The sequence below is a fragment of the Cervus elaphus genome, chromosome 8, assembly GCF_910594005.1.
Source record: "Cervus elaphus chromosome 8, mCerEla1.1, whole genome shotgun sequence".
NCBI classification, from domain to species: domain Eukaryota; kingdom Metazoa; phylum Chordata; class Mammalia; order Artiodactyla; family Cervidae; genus Cervus; species Cervus elaphus.
In genome coordinates this window covers 35,857,740-35,877,851 of record NC_057822.1, presented here as the reverse complement: position 1 = coordinate 35,877,851, position 20,112 = coordinate 35,857,740, and the positions used below count along the sequence as shown (strand labels likewise).

Here is a 20,112-nt window from a genome sequence, read left to right as displayed (position 1 = left end):
AATGGCAACCTGCTCTAGTATTCTTGCCTGGGAAATTCCATGGACAGAGGAACCTGGAAGGCTACAGTCCATGGAGTTGCAAAGAGTCAGACATGACTTAGTGAATAAACAACAATAACATGTTCAATTAGGCTGCACCCCAAAGCCCTGAAAGCCTGATAGTTTTCCAGTCTTAAGACTGAACAAAGACCTTGATGACAGCAGCAGAGAAATCAACAATTTATTGGACAGGGGAGTTTACATGTCTGAACCAAAGGTTCTGGAGTAACACCCCACCATGGGTGGCAGAAGTCAGGAAGAACACGGCAGCAATTTTCACTACTTGGGGGTGAAGGCTACCATTTATAAGTGGAGTTGATGTCAAGGTGGCTCATCAGTTATCACGGAAACCAGCAGTTGGGGCAGGGGACAGCTTGTGTGCAGTTACTAATTAAGGTCCATAATTAAGGGGGTTGGATAGTCCTATGAGTGAAACAGAGTTGGTCAAACAAGGGATATACAGAGAGCCAGACATCAGCCATCTTGAATGGCCTACCCATACTTGTGGCAACAAGAAATGTTGTTTACAACCAGTCTATCCTAGAGGAAATCAGTCCTGAATATTCATTGGAAAGACTGATGCTGAAGCTGAAACTCTGATACTTTGGCGACCTGATGTGGAGAACTGACTCATTTGAAAAAATCCTGATGCTGGGAATGATTGAAGGCAGGAGGAGAAGGGGACGACAGAGGATGAGATGGTTGGATGGCATCACCGACTCAATGGACACGAGTTTGAGTAAACTCTGGGAATTGGTGATGGACAGGGAAGCCTGCCCTCCTCCAGGGGATCTTCCCAAACCAAGGATTGAAAAGTTTCTTCTGTGTCTCCTGCATTGGCAGGCGGATTCCCCAAGCCACCTGGGAAGCCCAGATCACATGGCAGCTGCCTGTTGAATCTTTTGAAGAACCATCAGACTGTTTTCCAAAGTGACTGCACCATTTTTATTCCCATAAGTCTTCTATGTGGGTTCTATCTCTGGATACTGATTTGTCCCTCCAGGACTTGCTGTGGTTGTTGATGTTTGTTTATACTTTCAGTTGCTTGGCTGGACATTTCAGTGAAATCTGTTTCCTCACAGGATGCAGCGTCAGAGAATGTAGCTTTCCGCAGTACACACAGGTACCCTGGGATGACAGTGGCTTTAGCTGATCTCTCTGTTTCCCTGATCTGTTATACTGTCTGCCTCTGATGGTACCACACCCACTGCCAGCCTCCTCTAATTGCTGGTTGTTTGTTCTATTGTTTTTGACAATGTCCTGGGGCATAAACCACTCCACAGCCCAATTCAATTGAAGTCCATTCTCTGCAGGGTGGTCTTTGAAGCTTGCCTTTGAGGTTTGTTCTGACCTCAGAAGGGATCCTCTTAGCTATCTCTTTCCCTGGTGCTCTTTGTTAAACTTCTCCTGAGTCTAAGGTTTAGCTGGTTGCTTTTATGGAGCTATGGGCCTCCTTTTAATTGCTTACTACCAAACCTCTGTTTCACCTCTCCAGTGCTGAGGCCAAGGGCTATAACCCACTTCTCAAGAGATGATATTCCTTTCTCATAAGTGGGCCACTGGGTGGGGCATTAGCTTCTGGCCTTGGCTTGCCTCTTCACATGTAGAAACTTTGCCCGATCTATAAGACAGTAGAGATGAGCGAATCAGGAACCAGTATTTTTTAATCTGATGCACGGAGAAGTCGGCTTCCACTACTTAAGTGAGAGCTGGGTGGAAGAAGGGATCATCGGACCACTCAGCGACACTTGCCTGGAATATGGCTTCTGTAGCACAGAGCTGGAGCATGAAATGCTCTGGCAACCTGCCCTGCCAGGGGAGATGGTGTGACCCCAGGGGAAGAGATCCCTGGGTTCTTGGTTGAACCTGCCTGAGGTGGAGTTATGGTCACAGTCATGGTGAGCTGGGGGAGGAAAGTAGAGGGTCAAAATCACACAGACTCTGTGTTCTTACCAAGGCTGCATAGATTTTAAGTGTTTCTCCATTTGCTTATGTCCTTAGGGCAATATCCAGAGACTTAATTTTTTTTTATTTCACTAATATTCACCAGTTATGGTTATTTGACCAGTGATAGGGTAAACAGAGCTCCTATTGTGCCATTTCAGAAATGTCTGTACCTGTGCTTTCCATATAAATCCCAATTTGGTTAAGACAAAATGAAATTTCTAACAACCACAAAAGAACAAGGGGGGATCACCTACAAAGAACCCCGAATCAGTTTTAAGTCAAAATTTTTGCAACAGAAAACTAGTTGTAAGAAGATAATGAAATATTACCCAAGTATTAAAGGAAAATGGGGGTGGGGGGGGAACCAAGCTAATCATCTCCTAGTGTCTGTAGGGAAGGAGCACAGGCTCAGCTTTGCTAGAAATGTTTCCTCTGGGACCTCACAATCTGCTCTCTCAGTACCAGCCAAGCTGCATGTTCATCAGAGCTTTGGCCGGGGGAAGTCCTGCTTCTCAGCCCTCTGAGGTTGCTGTCAGTTTCTCTCCTTGCACTTGTGAAACTGAGGTCCCTGTTTTGTTGCTTGCTGTTGGCTGTTCTCAGCTCCCAGAGGCCCCCCACTTCAATACAATGTGAGCTTCTTCATGGGCCATCTCACAATATGACAGCCTTACTTTTAGGCCAACAGGAGAATTTCTCTCTCCAATCTTCTAAGCCAGAGTCTTATGTAATATTCATGGGAGTGACATTGCAGCACATTTGCTATACAAACCAGCTTAATCAAAGGCTTGACATCTTATCATTTTTGCCATAATCTATCATTTAGAAGCTCTAGCAGGTTCCATCCCCACTCCAAGGGAGGTAATTATATAAGGGCATGCCTCATGGGGGTCACCTTAGGGTGTGTCCACTAAATTTCTATACTAGGAACATTTTGAAAGAATACTTAACACTTGCCAGTCTACAAGGTTTTATTTAATTTTAGGAGAGTTAGCGGCGAGTTACTAGTTGAACAGTCAGTTCACGGACAAGAACAGGATGAACATCTTCCTTCCAAGCCTCCCTGATGCAGAATCTTTCTCCAGGCAGTGCCCCGACCTTCCTGTATTTGCTCTGGAGGCTCTGATGAGAATCACAACATCAGATTACAACATCCATTATTTATTTTCCATTTCTCCTTCACACTCTGTGGCTTCAGCCTCTGAGGAGTAGGGTTCATCCTTGCAAACTGTTAGTTCCAAACTCAGTGTTGAAAGTAGGAACTTTGGGAGAGGAAAGGTGTGAAGAAGCAGGACTGGGTTAGCCAGGGGGAGGATTTTTAGGAGACAAATGTGTGCATGAGATAAGAACAAGAACAGCAAGGGGACAAAAGGAAGGACTTTGTAATCTTGCTTTACAGTTCAGCAGCAAATCAAAAGAAAAGAATAAAATCAGCTCAGCTCTTGACTCACACAGCTTCCAAAATCTTCAGTTAATCAGTTAATGAATTTTTTTTTTTTAAGTCTAGAAGGTGTGAGGAGCATTCAAGGCTAAGATATTAGTCAAGATGAACACAGTGAATTTCATTCCACAGTCAGCAGTGACTCCAACTAAAAACTAAGGTAACCAGTGACTTATCAGTGAGACACAGAAGGGCCATTTCTCTATACAGAGTTTTTTTGTTGGTTTGTTTTTAATTGCTCTGTCCTTCCTCATAGTTCTAGTACTTGGTGGACTGCAGGTATATGCTAGAGCAGAGGCTGTGGCTGGCTTTGATTGCCAGAGGCTGATTAATGATAGTCTTCCTAAGTAAGCAGAAGTTACCAATAAAATTGACTCTAACGGGTGCTTGGGGTGTCATTATTACACAGCTGCAGACAATAAGCCAAGAGAGAAACAGATGATGTACATCTTGAAATCAAGATAAGAGGTGGTGCTTAGAGCTATAGTTTAGTAGAAATTGCAGTGTATTTATAGTATTTATTGTATTTGTGGTGCATCAGTTTAACTGGCAAGAGTACAATATTGAGAGCCATGGATTTGATGCTCAAACACACATTGGGCATAGTGTGTAGAATCTTCTATGCCAGTCACTGATGTGGGAGCGCCTTATAAATCAAAATCTGCACATATCTTTCATCTACTTAATCTCTATACTGAATTTTTAATTTAAAGTATTATTATTATTTGATTTTAGGATGAATTCCCAGAACCATACATAACCTGTAAGACGTCCCATTATTTTTTCTTTAGTCTCTTTTCAGCTCTTGCTTTCGGTGCTCCAGCCTTCCTGGATATTGTTTTCCTTCAATGTAGCTTGGGTGTTTTCATACATGCTGCTCCCTCCGTTACCAATACTTTATTGCCCTACCCTTTATTGACCCTACTCACAGTTCATCTCTCAGGTTAAATGGCCCTTCCCTGAGGAGGCCTTTCCACATGCTCTCAGTAAAACTAATCTCCATGATATATGCTCTTAGAACTCCTTATGTCTCCCATGGTCCACTTGTGATGCTGCTCAGAATGTATTCATTCTCTGGCTTTCCTGCTAGACTGAAAGCTCCCGGAGGACAAGCTGGTTCTGTGTCCTCAGCTGCTCATAATGCTGGGCCCCCAGCAGGCTGCTCTGTATCTACTGCTCTGGTCAAGTGATGAAGAACAGGATTTGGGGCCAGAAACGACCAGCCAACAGCTGAATGCAGAGTGCCATCCTGGGCAGGCTATTTAATCTCTCTAAACTTATTTTCCTTCCCTGTGAAAAAGACTGTCTTCCTTGCATGGTTTTCTGAGAATTAAATTAAATGAAATCATGCGTATCAATCTGTAGGAACAGCAGAAAAACTATGGTTGATGAAGCACAGATAACTTGGTTGTGGCTTTTCCATGGTATGCATCTCATTATCTTCTTTTGTTATTTTTTGATGAAAAATGTACATATCTCAGAGTGATGAGAAACATACTTCATAAGACACATAACTAATTTTTTTTAATAATGTGGCTTGTGTCTGAGTTTCTTTTTTTCTCTAGGCTCTTTTTCTCTAGGCCATCACCCTTTATGTTGGGTAATTGCAGGTCATAAGATCTACAGCTATTTCCTCCGATGGTCATGTATGGATATCCCTGCCATGTCTCTTTAAACCTTGGTCTCTTGTGTTATCCTTGTGTCTTAGAAAGTTTCCTTGCCTGTTGCTTTATTTTCTTTCAAGAGATTCATAGTGTTAGGAATAACAGTAAAAGACAAAAGAGAAGGTTCAACAAAATTAGCTTATAATGAAGAGTGTCTAGAATGTTGCAGGAGCTAAAACATGCAAGAGTAAAACAGGATCACCTCATGGATTCAGTGAGACACTTTTTTTGTCTGGCCTACCTTTTTTATCCGGGTAATCTTCCTTTTAATAACAGTAAGAGCCAAGGTAATGGACTAAACACTTGCCATGTGTTAACCTTTGCTATAATACTTTGGGATAAGGACTCTTAATATTTTCATTTTAGGAACAAGGTACAGGTGGTAAAATGACTTGCTTAAGGTAAATTATGTCACTTATGGTATGATGGAGCTGGCACCCTTTACTACTCAGCCTGGCATTTCTTGTCTCATAATCAGGAAGTACATTTCTCAGGTTTTAGAGTGAATCATAGCCACCTGGAAGCACTGGAAAGCACACAAACAAAAAGAACATTTCCCTGAACCTAATATAAGAAACTCTGATATGGTAGCCTGGGTTAGGGCTTAGAAATTTATATTTCTAATGAGTTACGTGTAGGAGTTCCACAGGAAAGTTTGAGAAGCATGGATCTATATAACCTTAAAGAAAGCATTTAATCCTTGGAGTCTTCTATAAGGTAAGACTGAAATTCCAAAGTGGTTTTCTAAGTGCAAAAATCATTTTTATATGCTGAAACATTTTTATCTTGATGTAACCAAAATCAATATTAATTAACCAGAGTAATACTACATTCAAAAGAAGAGGTTCCAAGTAAATAACTATCATAAGCATATATGTTGGTGGGATAAGATTGTACTCAAATTCTAGGAATTGACACTCCTACTGTATAGTGGTCTGGGTTCCTCAGACAAACGTGACCATCATCGATGGTCGTTCTATGTGGCTTTCTTTAGTTCCTCTTCTGGGTTGCCAGCAAGAAAGCATTTGCAAAAAACAAAAGTAAAAGCCCCTACAAAATATCAACAAATAAAAACTGATAAAATGTATTTGATCAATTCAGGTAAAAGAAATCCAGGGCCTATAATATAAGCCTGTGACCTTATTATAATAATTCCCTCTGCTTCACTCTGAGAAATTAGGATGGGCCTGAAATGACTTGCTTATAGTTGATTGTGCCTTCCCCCAATACCCTGTTTCCTCTTTAACCTCTTTTGTGTATTTCTCACTAAAAATTACATCTCCAGTCAGACAGAAATATAGCACCTGTCCTGATTTCAAGCTTTCCTTTGCCAAGTTTCTCTAGGTGAATCCATGATCAGATTCTCCTGAGGCCAATCAAACAGAGTAATCAGCCTGCCCAGACTGACCCAATTAAGTTTAATTAGTTGTTTTTTTAGCTTTAAATTTCCTAGCTAGGTGGATTTTATGATTTTTATTAAACAACGAAGAAGAGCTGAATCTTTGGAATTAGTTGGCCTCTCAGGCACTTTCTGCTGGTAATAAAACTCCAGGAAATCTTAGGTCTCCATAAGGAAGTCAAATGATACTAAAAAACAATTTGACTCTGCTTCTCCCTGGCTCTAAATGGAAAGTGTTCCTGTCTCCATGTGAACAAACATTAATCTTATCTACGGTTCCTTGCCAAGATCGTGTTACACCGGTGGACTTTACGTGGCCGTCGAAGTCTCACCACTCCCCAGATGGCATCTTTTTCAACTTTTTTACTAGTTGAAAATCAGCTGGATGAGTTTGAACATAGGCAGTAAAGGGGGTTTCAAGGAAGTAGTGAAGGATTTAGAATGAAAGCAAAATTAAAGTAAGCCTAGAGGCAAGTTAGATGGAGAATAGGCCTCCTAAGACAGATGTGCCTTGGAGAAAATAAATGAAAATAATTGTTAATAAAGGAGGAAATTTAGGATTTTGAAGGGGCTGTGAGCTAATATTAAGCTGTTCTGGGGTTAGTAATTTTATACAGTTATTACCCATATCAGGTGTCAGAAATGCATTTTACTTTGATTTTCTCAGATGAATTCTTACAATATTGTGAGGTAATTATTATTCACTTTGAAATACCACCTCACAGGTGGCTCAGTGTTAAAGAATACACCTGCCAAAGCAGGAGATGTGGGTTTGATTCCTGAGTCAGGAAGATTCCCTGGAGGAGGAAGTGATAACCCACTCCAGTATTCTGGTCTGGGAAATCCCATGGACAGAGGAACTTGGCAGGCTACCGTCCTTGGGGGTCACAAAAAATTTCAGCATGGTTTAGTGACTAAACAAGAACAAAGTTGTTGATCATATACGTGTAAGTACTCATGTGAAACTGAAAAGTGTTAGTCGCTCAGGTGTGTCTGACTCTTTGTGACTCCATGGACTGTAGCCCACCAGGCTCCTCTGTGCATGGATTTCTACAGGCAAGAATATTGGAGTGGGTAGCCATTTCCTTCTCCAGGGGATCTTCCTGACCCAGGGATAGAGCCCCGGTCTCCCGCACTGCAGGCAGATTCTTTACCATCTGAGCCACCAGGAAAGCCCTAAATATCCATCAAAGGACACTTGTGGTTCTCCCTTCCTCTCACACTCCTACGTCCTTCCCATCTTCTCTCTTCTCAGCCTTCCACTCAGTTTCCCTAGCCCTCGTTCCCTTGTTGTTCCCTCACTTTTTCTTTCTCCCCCACCTCCTTTCCTTTTTTCCTTGTCTCTCTCCCCCTTACCCCTTTCTTCCTTGTCCTCCTTTTCTCTATTCCTTGCTGTCTCCCTTTCTCATCCTTTAACCCAGCATTTATCAAACTTTTCTGTTCATTGGAATCACTTGGGGAGAGTGTTAAAGCACTATTGCTGGCCTCTACCCCCAGAGTATCTAATTCAGTAGGTTTGCATTGGGACCTGAGAACGTGTATTTTCAGCAATTTCCAGGGGCTGCTGCTGCTTCTGGTTCAGGGACCATACATTAAGAGCCACTGCTTTAACTGACACGATGACCTGGTCTTCGCTTCCAAGTTAAATCAACAAAACTTCAGATCCATCTTAGGATTTGTTTATGAAATTGCCAGTACTGTCCTAGGTGATCTCTGCTATCATTCTAGGTAATGAAAATTGGTGTTACAATTACTTAAAAATGAATATTTGATAGCTTTTCTGATGTAGTACTATAATATTAATACTATCCATCAGAATCACTTTCCAAATGGAAAGAACTGAAGCTCTCAAATTGGGGTAATCCCTGAGCTGTATGTAATGTTGCCTCAGTGAATTGTTGAGGCAAGAAAATTAGAAGGATTGCAACATTTTTCACCCAATTTAAAAAACTTCTAATTTTATGTCCAAGGTAATTGCTTTTTGAGTCTGTTTTTCTTGGCTTCTGCTGTCTTGTGCACTATTAAACTATTGCCCCCTGATACATATTAAATATGATTTAGTTACTCTATCTTTGGGAAGAGATGCTAAAACTTAGAAGGGCCACTTTCCTAGCTGCTAGGCAAGAACTAGTTGTCAGGGGGCAGGACTACAGTGGAGACAGAATAAGGGTTAAGGCTGGGGTTGGGGGATGCGCAGAATGGTGACAGAATGATGTTGCTGGAAACGTTTTCTAGCCCTAAACTTGACAATGAAGCGCTCAGTAGCATTTGGTTACTTCTTCCTCCTAGAAACATTCTTACATATTCCTTTCTGATATCTTTGAATCTCACTGGCAGGTCTTTCCTCTCTTTCCTCTGCTGAATCCTCATCTTATAAAGGCCCCTGAATGTTGAAACATCTTAGAGTTTTCAGATCCCTTCTGGTTATAATCTGTTCTCTGAGTCATCTTACACGGCCTCCTATCTTGAGATAATGTATAAGTGCTACTGCATTCTAAATTTATCTTCAATCCTGATTAATCCTCTTAGCCCAGACTTCTATATGGATGCTTAATTTTCATCTCTATCATTCTTTGATCATAAATAATGTCCTCATTTTCTTCTAGAAACTGTTTCTCTTCCAATCTTTTTCATCCTGACACATCACATTTCTATTTCCTCAGTTGCTCAGGCCAAAACTGTTGGTACCATTCTAGTTTCCTCTCTTGTCCATTTCTAACCCATTGATAAAATCCTGTTAGCTCCATCTTTGAAATATTTCTTACCACTTTCACCCTTTTGCAAGCACATTGTTCACCCCTTGGATTCCAGAAATATTCTCTTAAGTGATTTCTCTTTCTCATCTCACACCCCTCTATGATCTTCAGAGCATCCAGAGTAAGCTTATAAAATAGAAAATTTATGATGTCACTCTTCTGCTTAAAATGTTCCAGTAATTCCACTCTCCAGGGTGGACCCTCTGTTAAACCTTTTACAATGACCGTAAGGACTTTATTTCTTGGCTCTCTCATTTGACTTTACTTTCCACCAACTCAGAACTGTGGCTCCCAGCACACACCATGCTACTGTTAATCTCTGTGTCCTCTACAGTGGGTTCCTCTGACTGGAATATTTTCTCCCTATTTGCCTGACTCCTACCAACTCTTACAATTAGAGTGTCTCTCTTCTCTTAGATTTTCCCAGATATTATTTCTCATTCCTTCTTCCTTCCCTTGCATGCTTGGTTAGAGAAATGCTTTCCTTCCTTCCCCAAAGCACTATGCATGTTTTTACTCATTTAATACAAGAACAATCAATTGTCTGTTTCTAAGTCCATGTACTCTTCTAGGTTGTGAGTTTCTTAAGAGGTGGCATAGACAGTAAAAAGATTCGCTTGCAATGTGGGAGACATGGGTTTGATCCCTGGGTTGGGAAGATCCCCTGGAGGAAGGCATGGCAACCCACTCCAGTATTCTTGCCTGGGGAGTACCCATGGATGGATGTGCCTGGAAGACTACAGTCCATGGAGTCACAAAGAGTCCGACACAGCTGAGCGACTAGGCACAGAATAGCACAAGTGCTGAGTATTAGTCATCGTATGTTTCCAGAGTCAAAGTAGGTGCCCAGTGCATAGTAACAAATGCTCAGTGTATGTTTAGAGAAGAAATTAATGAAAGATGAGGCTGAATATTAGTTTGGGAAGGAAACTTGGGCAGATTTCCCAATCATAGTACCAAAGGAGAGAAGGATAACAGTGGATAGAACAGGTTTTATTACACACTATTATTAGGGTGGTCTAAAAAGTTAAAGGAGATTTCACGTGATGGATTCTCTTTTTTCCCCCATTGAAACTTAGGTAGTAAAAACATCTACAAAAACCAAGAGGACTGGAAGTGTGTATGACACCTGAAACAATTAGTCTTCCGGAATGGCCATTTTATAAAAAGTGACTTGTTAAGTCAGATTTCTTAAAGGGTTAAGTAACAGAAGCGCAACTCAAGGACCTTAATTCTACCAACCCCTCCCTCACCACCAAATGAGTACTGTAAGGAACTGGTAAATCTATGGGCACAGTTGGTATCATAAAGTCACATAATGTCAAATATTTTTCTGTCTCTTTTACTCCTTTTTCTATCTTTGTTTTCCTCTGTGTTCCTTCCACATTCTCTTTTACTGTGGAAACTCTCTCCATATGGTAGGAGATATTGAGGTTGCAACCATTTCTATACGTACATCATTCAGACTAACAGCCCAAAGGAAAGACACTTATATTGACTAAGTTTCTGTGAAGCCCCTAGATTGATCCAACTTAGAGTTTGTGCTTGTTGCTAAGCCAGTCACAACTGTGGCAATCAGTTCTGTTCAGTTGCTCAGTTGTGTCTGACTCTTTGCAACCCCATGGACTGCAGCTTGCCAGGCTTCCCTGTCCACCACCAACTCCTGGAGCTGACTCAAACTCATGTCCATCGAGTCAGTGATGCCATCCAACCATCTCATCCTCTGTCGTCCCCTTCTCCTCCCTCCTTCAATCATTCCCAACATCAGGGTCTTTTCTAGTGAGTCAGTTCTTCTCATCAAGTGGTCAAAGTATTGGAGCTTCAGCATCAGTCCTTCCAATGAATATTCAGGACTGATTTCCTTTAGGATAGACTGGTTGGATCTCCTTGCAGTCCAAGGGACTCTCAAGAGTCTTCTCCAACACCACAGTTCAAAAGCATCAATTCTTTGGTGCTCAGCTTTCTTTATAATCCAACTCTCACATACATACATGACTACAGGAAAAACCATAGCCTTGACTACATGGTCCTTTGTTGGCAAAGTAATGTCTCTGCTTTTTAATATGCAGTCTAGGTTGATCAAAGCTTTTCTTCCAAGGAGCAAGTGTCTTTTAATTTCATGGCTGCAGTCACCATCTACAGTGATTTTGGAGCTCAAAAAGAAAAAAAAAGTAAATAAAGTCTCTCACTGTTTCCATTGTTTACCCATCTATTTGCCATGAAGTGATTGGACTAGATGCTGTGATCTTAGTTTTCGAAATGTTAAGTTTTAAGGCAACTTTTTCACTCTCCTCTTTTACTTTCACTAAGAGGCTCTTTAGTTCTTCTTTACTTTCTGCCATAAATGGTGGTATCATCTGCATATCTGAGGTTATTGATATTTCTCCTGGCAATCTTGATTCCAGCTTGTGCTTCATCAAGCCTGGCATTTCTCATGATATACTCCACATATAAGTTACATAGTCAGGGTGACAATATGCAGCCTTGATGTGCCCTTTTCCCAATTTGGAACCAGTCTGTTGTTCCATGTCCAGTTCTAACCATTGCTTCTTGACCTGCATACAGATTTCTCAGGAGGTGGGTCAGGTGGTCTGGTATTCCCATCTCTTGAAGAATTTCCCACAGCTTGTGATCCACACAGCCAAAGGCTTTGGCATAGTCAATAAAGCAGAAGTAGATGTTTTTCTGGAACTCTCTTGCTTTTTCAATGATCCAATGAATGTTAGCAATTTGATCTATGGTTCCTTTGTCTTTTTAAAATCCACTTTGAACATCTGGAAGTTCACAGTTCATGTACTGTTGAAGCCTGGCTTGGAGAATTTTAAGCACTGTGGCAATAGGGAACACTATAAAGGGCCAGTCTGAATCATGTGGTCACGTACAATGGTGGGGTGGTTGTTATATGCTTAATATCTCTGTTACTTATAGACAGTCCTAACAACAACACTGACGTAAACAAGATAGAAATACCTTAAGATTTCTGCTTCTTGGAATTTTTAGAGGCTCAGGTTTATTCTCTCATGATGCTTCCCCTGCCATGTGGAAATATGAAACATTTATTTTAGGTATCAGACAAGGATAAAGCTAAGTAATCCAATTTTATTGCAGCATTATAAAAACCAACTCCTCATGCAGTGTAAGATTTAACTGCATGTGCACAAGGGGACATGTGATATGAAATGTATTAAGATGACTGCTGCCCTGCCAAGGACTTCCAGTCCCTCCCCAGGTCCTACTAAAATACTGGTGGTCCCAAGAGTTACAGAAGCAAATCATTTAAGATAATAATAACAAAGCAAATAAAAGACAAATCAAAATGTCTCAGTAACTGTATGTCCAAATCAAACTTTATCTATTTAAATGTTGTATTTGCTTCCCACTAACAAATCTTTATTTCACTCAAACTTGGAACAGTAAATCTTCCACTCTGGTGTGTTTTCCTTGCCTAATTAATTCAAAGGAAAAAATCAAAATGATTTGTAAAGAAAATGTAGGTGTTAATACACCTTTTTAATTTTAAATATTTTTAAGTTTTAAAAATTGATTAAAGTTTTTAATTTCTAGTAGGAAAACATTATCTGAATGAATACCCTAATGGCAAACCACTGTAAAATGTTTTCAGCTGCATTTGGTGGAAAGGGGTAGGGATTATCTTCAAAGCACCCCAGTTTTCTTCATGAGAAGGTCAGAGATACACTGGTTTGTATTATTGCAACATCCATTAGGTGATCTAAGTTGCTTTTCCTCCAGCAGGGGCTTTATGTCAGAAGGGCATTATGCTTGACCTCCAAATTTGGCTGACAATTTACTGATGAGATTCATAAACTTTGGGTTGCTCTGATATTTTGACATATTTGCCAGGTTCTGGGCTACATCCTGGAAGGCCACCATAACTTCTGAATCCTGCATGGCTACAAGGACCTCTGGATCACTAACAATATCATTGAGCCCACCCATTCCTGGCATTCCAGGCGTTCCCCCTCCCATTCCAGGCATGCCCCCAGGAAAGCCACCTGGTAAAGAGCCAAACTGAGATCCTGATTTTCTTCTAGCTTCTTCCTCCCTCTGGGCTCTCTCATGTTCTTCCCAAGCCTTCTTAACCCTTTCTATTCTTTCTTTGATCTCTCACTCTTCACGTTTTTGCTCATACTTTCTCCATCATTCAGCAATTTTCTGGACCCTTGGTTGAACTTCCTTCAGCATTGCACTAGCATTTTCATCATAATCCAGCTTACAGGCAAGGGCAAGATCATGGGCAGCTTCTTCCCAGTAGCCCAGAAGTCTGTGTGCTTTCCCTCCCCACTTGTATATGGCTGAGCTGAATCAGGGTTTATTTCTGATTACTGTCACAGCCTCAAATGGCAGCATTTGGCTTCTGTGATTTGATGAAGACACTGGCTCTCTTGGCATCCGTGAACATGTCAATGGCTTTCTCTGGTTCACCATCATTTAGGGCATCAGTGACAGCCACTTTTTTTTATCATTTGCCTGATCCATCATCTCCTCAGTTATCTCTACATTTTCATCTCCCATTTCTTGAGGGGCATCAGTGTCTGGTTCAATCACACCTGCATTGTCAATTTCTAGATCACTTTCCTCACTTGACAGTTCCTCTGTCTTTATGTTTTCCTCCGGCTTCTTACCATCTGGTTTTTCTTCCTTGGTATTTTCTTCCGATTTAGATTTAGAAGCAGCACGTGCTATTTTACCCTCCATGCTCTCCACCCACTCCCTCAGGAAGCACATTTTCTAGGTGTGCAGAATGCTCTGGTCCTGCTTACACATTTTCATGAAGGCACGAAGCTCGCTCATTTTGTAGGGGACCACAGTCTAGAAGCGGTGGGAGGCGGCAGGCGAGGGAAAGGCTTCAGTCCAATTCCAGACCTGGGTGCTACTTCAGCATGACCACTTAAAGGGGCTCACATGATGCTATCGAACTGTGTTGTTGGAGAAGACTCTTGAGAGTCCTGTGGACTGCAAGGAGATCCAACCAGTCCATCCTAAAGGAGATCAGTCCTGAACATTCATTGGAAGGACTGATGCTGAAGCTGAAACTCCAATACTTTGGACACCTGATGTGAAGAGCTGACTCATTGGAAAAAACCCTGATGCTGGGAAGGATTGAAGGAGGAAGGAGAAGGGGACGACAGAGGATGAGATGGTTGGATGGCATCACCGACTCAATGGACATGAGTTTGAGCAAGCTCTGGGAGATGGTGAAGGACAGAGAGGCCTGGCGTGCTGCAGTCCATGGGGTCACAAAGAGTTGGACACGACTGAGTGACTGAAAAACACCATGAAAAGACTTCATTCTCAAAATTACCTCGTAGTCCAACGTTGATGTTCGAGCTTCGACATTCAAATTCATACTCCATCTAGCAGGAAAGAAGTGTCACAGAAAAAAAGATAAAGAGAACTTGCTAAAGTCTTTCAAGAGGGTTTGAGAAAGTGCCCCATGAAGCTTTTTCTCATCTGCCAAAATGTAGATACATGACCTTTAGAAAGAATACTGAGAATTGTAGTCTATTCCAATTGACTGTTGCTTTGCTGTATTTCTATGGAGGTAAGGGAAAACATTATCTTGGAAGACAATTAACAGTTCCTGCTACTGTATCATACAACATTGCTGGTTCTACCACCACCTGGGAAGATAACAGCTACCTGCTAAATGCAGGTAAAGGTCTAAAGAAAGCTAGAAAAGTTTCCTCAATGATTTCTGTTATACTACTGGCCTCTCATTTTATAATTTCATAGTGAATCTCATCATTTTTCTATTATAAAGTCTATGCACTTATCACCTAACTCACAGTGGTCTATATGCAAAAAGTTTGTAAATGAGACTTGTGTCCACTAATGGTTACAAATTCAAGATAAAAGAGTTGTGTAAGATTGTCTCATTTCTTGAGCTGGTAACTACTTTTTCCTAGATAGAACCCTAATGTTAAGTTCTAGGGCAATTGTTAACTTCTTCACATATAAAGATACATGAATCTTTCTTTGAATGATTAATAGGTACTTTTATCTTCAACAAAGATTGAAAACAAATTTGATATTTCTTAAACAAGGTGAATGGTAAAATGAATATTGCTCCTATTGACTAAAACCTGGTTTAGACTTTAGTGGTTGTAGTGGATACTTGTCATTTTAGAACGACCCAATGTTCATTCATTTAGTCTTAGAATCCAAAGTTTGGGGGAGAGGAATTATTTGTCTTCTCATGGTAAACAGTTTAGCATAATTGACTCAAGGTGTCTTAACCCTTCTAACCATGGGACTAAGCTAGATTCATGGGACTTTTCTCTCTGGAATTTGAGTGACATAAAGAAAGAAAACACTTGGGGTTCATTCTTTTGAGACACTGCAGAGAACTACCTGCTCCCTAAACCACTGATTATCTCTAGTTCCTGCCATCTTCTAAGTGTGATTTTTTTCTAGCTTTTTATTTGATTTTTGAAATCTTCTGGTACAATTTCAACTGTTTCCACATTTTTCTTATTGTAGCCAGTGTATTTTTTGTTGTTGTTGCTTGTACCCAAACAATGATATGTACACAGTGATAGAAATGACTGGGTTACATAGCTATGTTTGACCTCTTTAACCAACTCTAGAGAAGACACTTCATGCCAAATTTATAAATCTAGCCTGAGGGGGAAAAAGCTCCATATCTTAGCCTCTTCTACTGTAATCTTCTCCTACTGCTAACTATAAAATTCTCTAGATGTTAAAGAGGGCAAGAGTATGTCACTCCAAGTTCATTATGGTTATCTGTAAGTGAAATTTTATCTCTTTTGTTAATCTCCATAAACTGATTTTGTTTGGAGTTTCACTACCAGTTTTATCTCAGTTTTTTTTTTTTTTCCTTTTGGTATTAATCATGATATGGAGAGAATAGTATCTGTTAGCATGATAGAAATATGATGAGAACTGTTTAATGAGCCTCTATTTCCTTAGGCTCAAATAATTCAGTACATGAAGCAAGATGATCAATTTACTCCACACAACCTAATTAAATTTAATTACTCTTATTTTTAATTTTTCTCATTCATGTATATTTTAAAATTGTTAAATACTGATTTTCTATTGGATGCGTCTCTATTGCACAAACTATTGAAGAGCGGAAAAAAGGTAAAATAAGTCATTGAGTGGTCATTATGACATAAGAAATATTTGTTCTTTGATTTTCTGAGCTGCAATATATTATGCATATTTATTTATATAAACTGAGTCACTTTGCCGTACACCTGAAGTTAACACAACATTGTAAATCAATACTTCAATGAACAAACAAAAATCAAGTAATTTTGACATGAGGACTATGGAAGCTCAGAACTGCAGAAAGTCTGGAAGAGGATCAATAAAATTATGATCTTTATTCTTATGGAAATTTACAGTCTCATTAAAGAGTGGAAACTAAGTGTTGCATGGCATTGACCACACTCTCATTTTACTTGAAATAAAAGATAGTTTTAGTCAAGTTCAGCCAGATATTTTTGCTTGGCCTTTCACCTTCCCCCCTTTCTGACCCAATTTTCTTTGTTGTTTTGGTTTTTTGTTTAGTTTTACCCTGATTGAAGTTGTTGCCTTGAAAATCTATTCATTTTATCCTTTCTCCAAGCCTCAGGTAGTAGACATGCTCTCCTTGGAAATCTTAGAAAGATCTGTGGACTTCAAGATGCATGTTGGCATCAAGAGAATATATGATAATATTTTAAAACATAACTCAAAGGAATAAGTTTATTTAGACTGTATCTCCCAATATATTATGCATGATCATTCATAATAACCTTTTCATGGTATCTTCTAATCATTTTAATAGCACCCTTTCCATGATAAGCAATGAGGTCATTGGTATAAAAGATAAGAGAAGTTAAAAAGCAAGTCAACAATTGAAAATTTGTCCTCATTTTAGAGCTATTTGTCTTGGGGTCTTTCCCAGGCATCTTATCCTCCCTTGATAAACCCATCAAATACTTAGGCATACGAGCCAGCCAGGACTTGGCAGTCTGATATTAATTAAGGTATCCCTGCCAAGGTGCTGCTCAGATGCATACTGTCCTTCTCAATTTCCAGAAGCAACTGACAGCCACCCACCCTGTGGGGAGTACTTTGAGCTTGCCACAGTTTAATCTTGTTTATGTTGGTTTCAAGTTCTCCCAGTTTTAGTTTTTGTGCTTTTGAATCTCTCAGCTGCCATAACTGCTCTTATTGTTTCCAATTTAGTCAGACATTTTTCTTCTTAAGTTTTCAGGCCTTCACTAAAAGTCAAAGATAAGAAATATGGTAGCGCACAAGGGAAAACACCTACAGAATCTGCTTGAAGATTTAGAACTCATCCTCCCAGCTGGCACTAGAAGCTATTAAAAGGAAAGCTGTTCACTTCGCATAACTTTTTCCAGTGAACCCATGATGGCCATTAGTAACTTCACTTTCTTTTCTATGTACTCATCATCCATTTGTCTAATAACTTATTCTAAATTCTGGCCAGGGAGCAATGCTAAAGTAAACCATTGGAATGTACAGCATTTAATATTCTCTTCTTTCTGAAAAGCAAGGTATTTAACAGTGTTTGATATTATAATACCTCTTTTAAAAGTTTCCACAATTTGAAGAGTCAAAAAATGATGAATCTCATCTGTAAGTTCTTTCTGGCTCCTGGATTTTATTTTTCTAAAAAGAAGCTAATTATCTTCTTATCCATGTTATGTTTAATTTCAGTTATCACTTAATATACCTACTTTTTCCATTTTGAATTTTTTTTTATTTTTAGAAGATTAAAAACACAATAAAATTTTAATACTTTTACTTTCTCTCTCATATGTGTTCTATACTATTTTCATAAGCAGTTTTAAAACCCAGGAAGTTTTTCAGTGCTAAGGGTTATTATCCACTTATCATACAGAAAAATCTTACATGAATGTTTCACAATGGCAACATTCACAAGGAAATGGCAACCCACAATGTTGATTTTAGGGTAATTTATTTTAGATTCGCTTTTGGAGTAATTTAGGTCACTATACACCAGTGAAATGTAAAGGGAGCAGAATATGCAAAATATTTACTCCTTACTTACTAAATTATTTAATCTTTTATTTAAGCTATTATATTTTTAATATAAACCAGTGAAATTTGAGGGACAGTTGCTTACCTCTGTGTCACTACAATTCTGTCTTTTAATTTCTCTTCTGATGCCATGTCTGATATCTGCTTATAAACTTGTAAAGTAGTTTTCTCTTCCCTTCAAATTTCAATTTAAATACATTTCGATTAGTTGGCAGATATCCTACCTAACAATTCTCCCCAGTTTTCTTTGAGAGTTTTCCTGACCCTTGCTAAAATTCTTTATTCTGATGTAAAATTGATAAGAATTGTAGGATTTTTCATATTAAAAATAAATACCAGGATGTTGGATTCTCAGTTTTACTTTTCTCGAGTAAACACACACACACACACAGACACACACAGACACACACACACTCCATGAAACAAGCCCTCTTCCTGGGTTAGCTAACTAAATGGATAGTCACGACTTTTTCCTTTTTAGTACCCTTCTGTCTACTACTGGCCTTATGCTGCTGCTGCTGCTGCCGCTAAGTCGCTTCAGTCGTGTCCGACTCTGTGCGACCCCATAGACGGCAGCCCACCAGGCGCCTCCGTCTCTGGGACTCTCCAGGCAAGAACACTGGAGTGGGTTGCCATTTCCTTCTCCACTGGCCTTATGGGTAGGGTATTATAAGTAGTTATTAATCCTTTAAGAACCGCTTGAGAATTTGCTGGAAGCTATCAGATTCTCAGAGCAATGAACGTAGATTCATTGATGTACTCTGTGTGTGGTGGGGGGCATGGGAGGTAGTGAAATTTGATTTTTGACTTCTAAATAGTGTTTGTGGAAACCAGATGAAGTACTTTTGCATTAAAGACCAATCCTAGTTGCTTCTGGAGGTATTTTTCACTCTTCTGAGATGAACACACAGCCTGCGTGCTGGGTAAGCGTTAACATAGTCTTTGCTCTGTCTGGGCAGAACAACAGCCTTTACTATTAGTTGTGGTTGTTAGGACCAATAATAGTGGTTAACAACAACTGGTGTGAATATAGTCATCTTTCTTTTCCTCAAAAATACTTCACCTATGGGTATGAAACAGATTCTTGCCTGTTGAGGCCTAAGCAATCCATCTATATATTCAATAGAGAGTATGTTCCTGTGTCTTTTTAATTAACATTTCTGCCAAATGTTGTGTGTGTGTGCTCAGTCGTGTCTGACTTTTTGCAGTCCCATGGACTGTATACTGCCAGGCTCCTCTGTCTGCCAGGCTCCTCTGTCCATGGAATTTTCCTAGGCAAGAATACTGGAGTGAGTTGCTATTTCCTACCCCAGGGAATCTTCCCAATCTAGGGAATCGAACCCACATCTCTTGCATCACCTGCATTGGCAGGCAGATCCTTTAACTATTAATCTTTGATAAACAAAGATCCAGACTTTCTTATAGTCTTCATTCTATTTTATGAGGGTTCATTTTTTTTTTTTTCTGTTTCTACTTCTGAGATTCCTCCCACTCATGCTTCCCTTATCTTTCCCTGAATATTTACTTTGTGCACTTGGAGATCTGTTCATCTGCTCCAATAAACTAGAGTAGAGAGAAGGTGTTCTCAAGATGCCATCTTACCTCCTCTAACAAGATCAGCAGACACATGAGGACAGACGCTTCTGTGTGTGTCCAGTGGGCCTGCAGACAATTCCTCCTGGTAGGTCTGTGGAAGAGTTTCCATTGCTCTTATTTGCAGTCACAGTATTTTGTGACCTTCTCTGGGAAAATCCTTCATAAGTATCTCAACAAACTGCCTACTTGCCCGGCCTTTTGACATCTGGACCA

General features: G+C 40.0%; 1 pseudogene; it reads right to left on the bottom strand.

Moving 5' to 3' along the window:
* Positions 1 to 1,903: 1,903 nt before the first annotated feature.
* Positions 1,904 to 18,435, bottom strand: LOC122698198 (annotated as a pseudogene).
* Positions 18,436 to 20,112: the final 1,677 nt, after the last annotated feature.